The sequence below is a fragment of the Equus asinus genome, chromosome 20, assembly GCF_041296235.1.
Source record: "Equus asinus isolate D_3611 breed Donkey chromosome 20, EquAss-T2T_v2, whole genome shotgun sequence".
Lineage (NCBI taxonomy): Eukaryota > Metazoa > Chordata > Mammalia > Perissodactyla > Equidae > Equus > Equus asinus.
This window is the reverse complement of record NC_091809.1, coordinates 55165286-55178538: the sequence shown is the minus strand read 5'-3', so window position 1 is coordinate 55178538 and position 13253 is coordinate 55165286. Positions and strand designations below refer to the sequence as shown.

Here is a 13253-nt window from a genome sequence, read left to right as displayed (position 1 = left end):
GTATATACCTTGGTCCTAAAACCAGTATCTTATTTTATGAGAAAGGTTAGAGGCATTTCCATTAAGATCATGAACGATGCAAGGATGCCCACTATCCTGCTATTTAACATTGTATTAGAGATATTAGCTTATATAGTTAGGCTAGTGAAACCAATTAGAAGCATAGGAATGGGTAAGAAGAAGTAAGTTTGGAGATGTCTCAGTTTGGAGAAGATATGATAGTATATCTTGATAACTCAGGGTAATCAATAATAAAACTAACTCAAACAATAAAGTAATTCAGTAATGTAGCAGGATATAAAATGAACATACAAAAATCAATAACCTTCATACACACACATAATAAACAGAGAATATAGTGTTAGGGAAAACTTTACTTATGGTAACAGCAAAGAAAATTAAATTCTTTGGAATAAATTTAACAAGAAATACGTGAAACCTATAGGAGGAAAAATTTTAAGCACTCAAAAGACACAAAAGTTGACTTGTAAAAATGGAAAGATGTCCATCCCTATGACTCAAAAGTATATAGATCTTGGTTCTTTTCTAAATTAATTTGTATATCCACCGTAATTCCAATAAAAATACCAACAACTATTTTATAAAGTTAGACAAGTGGATATAAAAGTTCGTGTGGAAAAATAAACATCTAAGAATCTAAAAATAAACATCTAGGAAAACACTGGAAAAGAAAAACTGAGGAGAACTAGCCCTACCAGCCATTAAAACATACTATATGAAGCCTCCATAATTAAAATAGTATGGTATTGACCCATGAATAGATAGTGGACCAGTGAAATGGAATAGAGAGTCCAGAAGTATATATGACAAAGGTTGGACCTTCAATCACTGGGAGGTAAAGATGGACATTTTTTTGAAAGTGGTGATTGAATAACTCAGTAGCCATTTGGAAGAAGATCGTTAGATCTGTATTTTACACCATTCTGAAGGATAAACACCAAATGGATCAGGGATATAGATGTTAAAAATGAAATTATACAAGTATTAGAATTCCTTTTTAACCTCGGTGTAGGGAAAGGCTTTTTTTAATATGACTCAAAATTCAGAGTCAATAAAAGAAAAGATCGATAAATTTGACTACATTTAAAAATTTGCAATCTTAAAAGTTCTCATCACAAGAAAACTAATAACTATGTATGGTGACAGATGTTAACTAGACTTATTATGGTGATCATTTCATAATATATACAAATACTGAATCATTATGTTGTACACCTGAAACTAATATATTCTTATATGCCAGTTATACCTTAATAAAAGAAATAAACCTAAACTTTAAAACTTAAAAAAATATTTTTTGAAGAAGAAGATTATCCCTGAGCTAACTACTGCCAATCCTCCTCCTTTTCTGAGGAAGACTGGCCCTGAGCTAACATCCATGCCCATCTTCCTCTACTTTATACGTGGGATGCCTACCACAGCATGGCTTTTCCCAAGTGGTGCCATGTCCGCACCTGGGATCCAAACCAGCAAACCCCAGGCTGCTGAGAAGCGGAACGTGCTAACTTAACTGCTGTGCCACTGGGCCAGCCCCTAAAAATTAAAAATTTTTTTAAAATTTCAAAACACCATAAATAAAGACAAAAGACAACTGACAACCTGGGAAAAAACATTTGCCACATATGTAACAGACAAAGGCCTAATTACCCCTGCTATATAAAGAACTTTTAAAAATTGAGGAACAGGGCCAGTCCAGTGGCGTTAAGTTTGCACTCTCTGCTTAAGCGACCTGGAGTTCGGAGGTTCGGATCCCGAGCATGGACTACACACTACTCATCAAGCCATGCTGTGGCAGTGTCCCACATACATAATAGAGGAAGATTGGCACAAATGTTAGTTCAGGGCCAATTTTCCTCACCAAAAACAATTGAGTAACAAAAAATCTGTTAGGAAAAAGTTGGAAAAAGATACAGATAATTCACACAAATATATACTTAATAATGGCTATCAAACATATGAAATTCATTTTTACAGAAGAATTCCACTTTATAAACATGAAGAGAAATACATAATCACTATTAGGCAAATATCACAGTAATAATTCTTGTAGACAAGCTCTACTAGTGGATACTAAAATTAATGGCCAAAAGTTTGAAATGAAATAAAATATTTTTGTGGTTTCAAAGTATCTTCCCTAAGATATTTAGGAAGGGAAAAATAGTAACTTTATGATGGAGAAATCCAAAAGACACTATCTTATTCAAGTGATCAAGGTTAACATCACCAGTAATAGTACATATTGATATTATGTACCCCTTGATAAGATGCACTAACTGAGAAGAATACATCATCATTTCTGTGGTATTCTTGTCAAGAATGCACAATTTTTTCTACTGAGAAAAGATGAGACAATCTCAAATTGAGAGACAGTCTAAAAAATAACTATTCTTTAAAAGTGTCAAGATCATAACAGACACACACACACACACAGACCAAGGAACTGTTACAGATTGGAGGACACTGGGAGAACTAACAACTAAATGCAATGTGGGCTTGTAGATAGGATCCTGGAATAGGAAAGAGACTTTAGTGGAAAACTGGTGAATTTCTAATAAAGTCTGTAGTTAGTTAATAATATCATACCAATACTACTTTCCTGCTTTTGATACCTCCCCTATAGTTAGGTAAAGTGTTACCATGAGGGAAAATTAGGTGATGGATGTATGGACCCTTTCTGCTGGTTTTTTTTTTCCCCCTCTAAGATTAGTCCTGAGCTAACATCCGCCACCAGTCCTCCTCTTTTTGCTGAGGAAAATTGGCCCTGATCTAACATCTGAGTCCATCTTCCTCTATTTTATATGTGAGACGCTGCCACAGCATGGCTTAATAAGTGGTGCAAGGGTCTGCACCTGGGATCCAAACGGCGAACTCCAGGCTGCTGAAACAGAGCGTGAGAACTTAGCCACTACACCACCAGGCTGGATCCACTCTCTGCTATTTTGCAACTTTTCTGTAAGGCTAAAGTCAAAATAAAATGTAAAAAAGAATAAAGAATATTATGAAGAATGGCTTTTTTTACTTTGGAAGCATCACTGGAGATGATCACATGGTGTTTTCCTCCATTGAACTACTTCATTAATCACATTAACCGAGTCCCTAACATTAAACCATTTTTCCATTTTAGGAATGAACACAAACTACCGTTTTTAATGGATAAAAATTTATAATACCCCAAAGGGATTTTGACATATCCTATATAGACAATGGAAGTTACTCCCAAGATTTTCCTCTCATAATTTCTTATATGTAAAGAAAATATATTTATTAGAAATTTAGATGTTTACATGTTGTTTATTATGTAACCAAGATAATATCTTTAGGATCCTTTTATAGATTTATCCTAATTCAATTTGAATTTGAATTTGCTTGTCATTAGTACAGCAAATTCTCACAGAGATAAATCAATGGAAAGTTAGTTATGCTGTGAGTGGTTTAGATATCACAACATAAAAATGCCAACAAGCAAAAGGTGGAGAAAGGGTGGGGTGCCGATAGACTGTATTCTCTAAAGTTTAGACAGTGTGTCAGAAAGTTGTGGAAGTAGGTCTGGGAAAGTAGGAGAAAGGTTTCAGTCTCAATGTGGAGGATATTTGAATTACAGAAAATATTTTTGCATTAAGCTAATATATTTTGAACTGAGATCTCTAAGCTAAAGGTTTTCAATGAAGGTGGTATCTACCTCAGTGAGTGTTATAGAAATTTGTGGGGGTGTCTTTTTGGTTGTCACAGTGATTGATTTTTAGTGCATGGGGTCCAGGAATGCTACATGTCTCAGAGTGGTCAGACTGTGCCACAATAACCAGAATTAAACCACATTCCACAAGTAATGTTCAGTGGTCCCACTGGCCACTCATTTAAGTGAAAATCTTGTTTATACTTAACTGAATCTGGAACTTTATTTTACTTATAAACCAAAATATTTTTGCATGATATTAATCATACACTTCATTTTCCACGGATGATATTGTGTAAATTGAGGAAAGATAATTTTTTTTTAATTGTTAGAAATTTCAAGAAATTGTTCACCATCAGAAATTTATATCATATATATTCCATGCTCGTGGATTGGAAGAATTCACATAGTTATAATGCTCATACTTCCTAAAGCAATCTACAGATTCAACACAATCCCTATCAAAGTCACAATGACATTTTTCATGGAAATAGAACAAAGAATCCTAAAATTTATATGAAACAACAAAAGATTCCAAATAGCCAAAGCACTCCTGAGAAAAAAGAACAAAACTGGAGGCATCACAATCCCTGACTTCAAAATATACTACAAAGCAATAGTAATCAAAACAGCATGGTACTGGCAGAAAAACAGACATACAAATCCATGGAACAGAATTGAGAGCCCAGAAATAAACCAGCATATCTGTGGACAGCTAATTTTCAACAAAGGAGCCAAGAGCATACAATGGAGAAAGGAAAGTCTCTTCAATAAATGGTGTTGGGAAAACTAGACAGCCACATGCAAAAAAATAAAAGTAGACCATTATCTTACACCATATACAAAAATTAACTCAAAGTGGATTAAAGACTTGAATGTAAGACCTGAAACCATGAAACTCCTAGAAGAAAATGTAGACCGTGTATTCTTTAACATCAGTCTTAGCAGTATCTTTTTGACTATCATGTCTCCTCAGGCAAGGGAAGCAAAAGAAAAAATAAACAAATGAGACTAGTCAAACTAAAAAGCTTCTGCACAGCAAAGGAAACCATCAACAACATGAAAAGACAACCTAACAATTGGGAGAAGATATTTGCAAATCACATATCTGATAAGGGATTACTATGCAAAATATATAAAGAACTCGTACAACTCAGCAATAGAAAAACAGCCCTGTTAAAAAATGGGCAAAGGATCTGAACAGACATTTTTCCAAAGAAGATATTTAGATGGCCAGCAGGCACATGGAGAGATGTTCAACATCACTGATTATTGGAGAAATACAAATCAGAACCACAATGAGATATCACCTGATGCCCGTCAGAATGGCTCTTATTAAAAAGACTGACTTGGAGAGAATCTGGAGAAAAGAGAACCCTCATACATTGCTGGTGGGAATGTAAACTGGTATGGCCACTGTGGATATTCCTCAAAAAATTAGAAATAGAAATACCATATGATTCAGCTATTCTGCTTCTGGATATTTATCCAGAGAACACAAAAACACTAATTTGAAAAGATATATGCACCTCTCTGTTCATTACAGCTTGATTCACAATAGCCAAGACTTTGAAACAACTTAAGTACCCATTAAGGGTGAATGGATAAAGAAGGTGTGGTGTAGGGGCCGACCTGGTTGCATAGTGGTTAAGTTCGTGTGCTCCACTTTGGCAACCTGGAGTTCACAGGTTCAGATCCCAGCCACAGACCTAGCACCACTTGTCAAGCCATGCTGTGGCCGTGTCCCACGTAAAATGGAGGAAGGTTGGTACTTATGTCAGCTCAGTGACAATCTTCCTTAAGCAAAAAGAGGAGGATTGGCAATAGATGTTAGCTCAGGGCCAATCTTATCCCTCCCCCTCCCTGAAAAAGATGTGGTGTATATGTGTATATACAATGGAATACTACTCTGCCATAAAAAAGATGAACTCTTACCATTTGCAACAATATAGATGGATGGATGGACCTTGAGGGTATTATAACTAAGTGAAATAGGTTAGATGGAGAAAGACCAATTCTGTTAGGATTTCACTCATATGTGGAAGATAAAAAACACAACAACTAACAAACACATAGACAGAGAATAGATTGATGGTTACCAGAGGGCAAGGGAGGAGTGGGGAGGGTGAAAGGAGTAAAAGAGCACATATGTACAGTGGTGGATGGAAACTAGACTTTTGGTGGTAAACATGATGTAGTCTACACAGAGTCAAAATATGATGTACACCAAAATTTATATAATGTTATAAATCAATGTTGCCTCAATAAAAAATTAATGAAAAATAACTGTCTTCAGTATTATATATGTAATGATTAGTTATGCTTTAGTTGCCTGGCTCCAAGCTACTGTTTTTCCCACTGGACTGCTTTCCTTCTTGTATGATGGTCCATGGGATGTGGGTAAAAATTATATAATCTAAAGATTTATTTGTTTTTTGGTGAATATGCCCTTGGCTTGTTAGGGGATGGGATCCTATAGCTAGAGATTATAATCCTCCAGTTTTTTCACTAACCATTTGACCTGTATTTATTGAGCACTCATTCACTCAATAAATATTTATTTAGTCCCTATGGTGAGACAGTTAGTGGGGATATAGCATGACCAAAGCAAAGTCCTTGCTCTTACAGAGCTAGCATTCTTCTGGAGGTAGACAGATAAGGGCAAGTAAACAAATAAATGAAAAGTGATTCTTTCTAAAATAAAATAGAGTGATACTATAAAGAGTGGATTAGTGCTGGAAATGCTCCTGCTCTTGCTTTTACTTTATGGACTGTAGTCAGGGAAGGTCTCTTTGAGGGAGTGATATTGGAGCCAAGACCTAAATGATAGGGAGCTAGCCTTGTGAAGATCTGGGCCAAAAGCATTCCAGGCAGAGGGAAGAGCGAGTGTAAAGGTTTTGAAGCAGGAATGAGCTTAGCATGTTTTAGGAACAGAGAAAGGTTATAGTGTGGCTAGAACGTAGTGAGTGAGGGGAGGAGTGTGATGCAAGGTGAGGGGAGAGGGAAGAGCAGGAGCTTAGTGTAGTGGAAGCCATTCAAGGGTTTTAAGCAAAGAACTGATGTAATCTAGTTTTCATGTTAAAAGAAAGCATTCGGCTTGCAGTATGGTATTTGGATTATAGACTGGTAATCCCTGTGAGAGATGTTGATAGCAGTGAAGAGGAATGTGTAAGTGGAGGGACTCAGGATATATTCTGGAGGTGGAACTAGTAGGTAGATGCTGTTATTGTTTCTGTTTTACAAATGAAACTGAAATTTAGGATGTACCAAGTGTTGCCCTCACACAGCTAGGAAATGGGGAAGCTGGGCTTCTAATTAAGTCTAATTGTAGGTCCTGAGTTCCTGTGGATACTGCTAAGCAATTTGGGGCTATATAAAGAAGAGACAAGTTTGATAAATAATTTTCAATATATGTATTGCACATACATATATGTAATTAGCACTCTTGGTTGCAAGAAGCAAGAACCCATCTCAAACAAAGAAGTCAGATGTGTTGGTTCTTGTAAAATCCACTGTGGAGGGCCAGACCTGGTGGCCTAGTGGTTAAGTTTGGCACGCTTTACTTTGGCGACCCGGGTTCTGTTCCTGGGCATGGACCTACACCACTCGTTTGTCAGTGGCCATGCTGTGGCAGCAGCTCACATACAAAAAGAAATTGTTTGGCAACAGATGTTAGCTAAGGGCGAATCTTCCTCAGCAAAAAAAATCCCACTCTGACAAGCACTAGGGTGAGACTAAAATGAAGGAAATCTCAATTCAGAAACGTGGAGCTTTGCCAGAACTTTCTAGGTGTGTATTTTTCTGTTGGTCTGCTTTATCATCTTCTATAGCTGTTACACTTTTTTTTGTTGAAGTGAGGACCGTGAGAGCTGTCAGGCTCACCTTCCAGTTTATGATCTGAGAGAAGATGAGAGTCTTTCCGCACTGGTTTTAATTAGCCTAGCTTCAACTGGCCCATCTTGGGTTGAGGGCCCAAACTTGGATCAAATGCTTTGTATGTGTGTCTTTGCACACATGTGCAAGCTTGCTTGAGTGCCAATGTATATGCATTTGTGGTATGCATAATATAGTAATACTTATCCAGAGGACAACCCTTTTAGCAACTTTAGCTACTTGCAGTTCAGTGGACAACCTGGAAACCAAATTAGCCCAAGAGTTCTGAGCAGTTAACTGTTGCCTCAGATGCATGATAGGTCTGCTCTTCTACTTTTACTTATAGGAGGGCAACTTAGCCCCACTCAGATCCAATTATACACATGATTCTAATAAGCTTGATTGTCACTGGATGGGCCTGCAGCAGATGAGCAGCAGTATGTTAGTGAGACCAGGTAGGAGGGCTTCACAGCTGTGCTGCTGCAGACGCATTGACAGTAAAAAGTGACACACAACAGTAAGAAAAGAGTGAGAAAAAAATTTAAACAAAGATAGCTTAAAATTTTTCTATGGTTATTAGTATTTTAGGTGATTGTCCTACATACGTTGATATTTCCTAAGGGCATTCAGTTAGTATTTATTATGCACCTAAAATATGTCAAGCCTTGTGCTAGTTGGGGATAATGACAGACCTGGTCCCTATCTTCAGTGACAGTAGAATAAAATGGATTGTTCATACGACAGAGTAATGGAATAGAGAGTGAATTGGTGGTGGCAAATCTTCGTCTCTACAATGACCCGGGCACTAATATCATACATTTTCGAACCAAATGAGGAGCTGAATTCCATTGTTGTCATTTTACCGACTGTGTGCCCTTTGGCAAGTTATTCAACCTTTGTAATCCTTGTTTTCTTAACAGTAAAGTGAAATACTACCTACTTGTGTTGTCAGAGTTTAATGAGATACTATATAGAAAATATTTAAGCACTGTGCCTGGCATGGTAGTTTTTACTGTTAGGGCTCTGGTTTGGAAAAAGTTGCTTACAGATTCTAAGACAAACTGTTTTACTGTCTATGCAAAACATTGATAAAAAACTGAGTTAGCAACTAGGTCACAAGTCGTAAATTAGTAACATTAAAGAACTTGTTAACCTTCAATATTTTAGTATATTGAGTGGTATCCAGAGTCAAGGTGAGTCGGTCTAACTGACTCTTCATTGCTCTGTATAGAGAGTTACCTGTGTAACTAGTTTAGAAATGAAGCAAGTACCACTAGTTATAATGGTAAAAAAAAGAAATCTTAACCAAGCTAGAAAGGCCAATGAAATTAATTTTGAGAATAACCTACCACACATGTAATAAATTAATTCTAGAATAATTTATTAATGTCTATAATCTAGAATTACAGATATTCTTATATGGTTAAAGACCTGATAATGATAAAGTAGAATCTTAAAGTGGAGAAACATAGGGTAATTTTTAGTTCGATTCCTATTTTATAGCTGAGGCGCAAAGCAAATTATTACTTATACAAGATTATATAAGTAGCAAAAATTAGAACTTGTTGCTTTTTTACTAAATTTCTGTGAAGTATAATTAATTGTGCAAATTGAATACCACTAACAAAGGACTCTACTGCATCACTTAGCCTGCCTATCCTACCTTTCATCTTCACAGACCTATGCATTCATTCATTCAACAAATGCTGAGTGCCTGCTGTGTTTTATGGCAGGCATCATCTTTGAAGAGTTTTGCTATAGAGGAAGGTAAAACATCAAGCACGTTGATAGTTAAAGTGTTTCACCTTGCAGACCTCTGGGGAGAGATTGCTATGGATTTAGAAGTTGTGCTCATCTCAGGCAAAATACAGGAGTTGATGGCATATGGCAAAAGTTTTTTTCTTCACGGAAGCTAGCAAAAGGAGACAGAAAGGGAATACAAGGTGAGAGAGATGGTTTATCACTATCCTTTCCATTCAAGATGTATTTTTCAAATAACAAGTATATATTTAGGGTTGACTCTGTCTGTAGTACTTTAGCAAATGATGGGGAAGAAATACAGAAGAGGAATAAAATGGTCTCTGGCCCCAAGGAACTGACCCTCTTGTTAAGACTCATTTGAAATAAGGAGAGAATTCTGTCAGGCAATCTCCCTGTCTTCTTTTTGCCTACATAAAATAGTTTTCTAAGGGGTTTTTTATTTCACAGGGATGTATAACATAATTATTCTCTTTATTTTTTTTTTAAAAAAGCTTCCTTGTAAAAGTTTTCAAATATTATAAAAGTAAGAAAATGGTGTAATGAACCCCACCCCCGTAAGCAGCCCCTAGATTCAACAATGGTCATCATTTTGTCCTACTGGCTAGGTTGATCCCTTTTTTCTTTTCTTTTTTCCCTTACCTCTCTTCCTCTCCACTTCCTTCCTCCTTCCCTCCCTCCATTTCTTCCCTCCTTTCTTTCTTTCCTTCTTCTAGAGTTTTAAAGGAAATTTATGACATCATGCATTTCTACTGTAAACACTCTATTATAACTTTTTTTTTCTTTGCACTGAGGAAGATTTGTTCTGAGCTAACATCTGTGCCAGTCTTCCTCTATTTTGTGTGGGTTTGCCGCCACAGCATGGCTGATGAGTGGTGTAGGTCTGCACCTAGGATCCGAACCCATGAACCCCGGCCGCCAAAGCAGAGTACACAAATTTAACCAGTAGGCCACCAGCCCAGCTCAAATTATAACATTATTTTAATGCCTGTATGTATCTCATCGTATATATGTACTATAATATACCTAACCAATCCTCTAATGAAGAGTGTTTCCTTATTATTCATTATTATTATAGTTTATTTCCTATAAAGAGTACTTCCTGGAACAACATCCTTATATGCCTCTATCTGTTTAACATCTTCATGCATATATCCTTCTCACATATGGCCTTCTTTTGAAATGGAATTTCCTGGAAATGAGATTGCTGAAGCAAAGGCTATGCACTTTTATAAATCGCTACATCATACCAAACTCATGTTCAGAAATGTTGTAGTAATTCTTACTCTCAACAATAATGTGCCTGTCTGTGTTTGCTGGTCTGGGTTTTGTCAGTCTATTAATTTTTCCAATCTCCCAGTACCATAGATTTTCAAAGATTTTTTTATGTGCATTTAAAAATTATTAATGAGGTTGAGCATCTTTACTCTTACTACAGGCCATATGAATTCAGGCTGCTCTTTCATAAACATCCCTTTCATTATTTCACTTTATTCAAAAATCATGGTGTCATTATTTCCCACCTCTGATTTTCAAGACCCTTCATAATTTGGCCCTAACCTATTTTTCCAGCTTAATACTGTCCAGCAGGAGTTGTTCTATTCCAATAAGTAATATTTCCTCATTCATATACCTCATTCTATTCGTTTTTTTCTCGGACTCATTTTTAAGTAATGTTTTATTTTTCTTCTTTTCTCAATGCTTTTATATTCCACTTTTCTTTTTTCTGCCTATTCAAGTCCTTCGGAATCCTTGTAGCCCATCTTGCAATGAAGTTGCCCCAAATTCTCTAGCCTTCATCGATTTCCTCTTATTTGAATCCCCACTGTACCTGCTGTTTTTACCACTTGATTTAGTAGCAAATTATAGACTGCTTTGTTGTGTTATTTAGCAAGTACCAACTGTGTGCAAGACCATGAATAGATAGCTATGGACAGAACAGTTTCTGTGCTTGTAAAGTTTGTAGTATACTAATGATGCATTTATTTCCACTTCTTTGCTTTATTAGTGAGGTTGAACTTCTTTTCATATACCTCTGTTATATATGAAGTATACACACGTTTTTAGATACGTATTTGTATGTCCCCAACTAGATTATAAAATCATTGAGAGTATAAACCATGTTTTATACTTCTCTGTTCCTTACAACACTTTACTCAGTTCTGAGCATGTAGCCATTATTAAGTATATACTTGCTCTGTTAATGTAGTAATGAAAGTTGTAGGCTGTAGAGTCACATACCTGGTTTCATATTACAGCTCAAGATCTTATGAACTATCTGCAACCTTTGCAAATTACTTAGCTTCGCTAAGCTTGTTTCCTCATGTTAAATACTTGCTTCATAACGTTGACATGTGGGTTAAATGAGAGAATCCATGTAAAGCATTTAGTACAATGCTTGGTACAGAGTAAGTGCTCATTAAAAGAAACTTGTTATTATAGTAATTTGTTTAACCTCTCCAGCCAGAAACTACTTCAACAACCTTTAATTTCCCTAGCTCCTTTTATCTAAGCAGTTACCAAATTCTGCTCAGTTTACTTCAATTATCTTGTCAATTTAGCCTCTCCTTTTAATCCTGATTGTAACTCACAATAAGAAATACATTTTATATCATAGCTTAGTATGCACTGTTTATATGCACATATGTGAAACAAAAGTTTTATGAAATAATTAGTTATGATACACTGATGTTTTTTGTTCTGTGTTACTAAAAAAAAATGCTGGTCACAGCCATTAAAACTGATTTCACAACACACAATTGGAAACACACTGGTCTAGATTTTTGGAATCTGCAAAATTTGTACTACTACTGAACTGGATTATGTTCAAGTATAAATTTTCAATGAAATAGAAAATGGAGATGAAGCCACTGGGGCTTGGAGCTTATTTCAATTGTACTTTCTCTTTCTTCTCTAATAGATAATATGGTTAGATTTTCCTATTCTCAATCTGGTTTCACTGCTGAAGGTGGGAGCGTTCAGTTGTGCATATTCCAGAGCTGGTGTAGAATGAGATTACTCAATAGTTGGGGCAGAGCTTCTCACCTTGACAGGGCAGAAATTTATCAATGACTTTGTATGTGTATTGTTTTTCTTAGGACAAAAGTTGACATACGTGGATTTTAAAGTCATTAGCATAGTTCTGAAAGAGGGACCTGAAAAAAACTTTTAACTACAGAAATTTTTAAGCATTTTAAAAAGTAGAAAGAATAGTATATGAATCTCCATTACCTAAATTCAGCTTTAGTAATTATCAACATTATGTTAATTCCAAGAGGAATTTTTAACAAGGAACTTGTAAGGCACATAAAATTCCCTTCCTTAATACAGATAGATGATCTGTTTTTTCAGAAGAGATGTATCAGATGTATCAGTGTACCTTGCTTTAGTACTCACAACCTATTCATTTTAATTGATACCTGCAAGAAGAGTAAAAAATTATATGACATGAGGGAGCAGTAGTGGGATAGGGCGGATTTTCCTAAGGGCCACCTAGAACACTAGTCCCTGGCCATCTTACTTGGACTATTTCCACAGCCTCATTTGCCAGTCTCCCTACCACCACTCAATACCACCTACCTTGCTGCCATTAAACTGATCTTTTAAAATTGTCTTGGGGGCAGTGGAAGCTCATTACATTTATTCTGTTTAAAACCTTCACTTCTTCCTTCCCTACCTATAGAATAAAATCCCAAACCACAGATTTTCACTCATAATCTGGCTCCAGCCTATGTTTCTAGCTTTCTTTCCCACTATCTGTCTCTTCCCTACCACATTCAGCTTATTCTTCTTCCTAGAATACTCAGTCTATTTTAGGACTTATACCTATTTTTCAGGATCCAGTTTAGGTTTCATCTTGTGCATAAGATCTTTTTAACTACCCCAGAAAGAAATTCCCTTGCTTGTTTTTGTTTATTGGGTGTATGTG

At 36.1% G+C, this 13253-nt stretch overlaps 1 protein-coding gene across 1 annotated transcript in view; it reads left to right on the top strand.

The window, feature by feature from the left end:
* Positions 1-13253, top strand: part of CUL5 (cullin 5) — a 92538-nt gene that overhangs the window by 49419 nt on the left and 29866 nt on the right. The window lies entirely within an intron of this gene.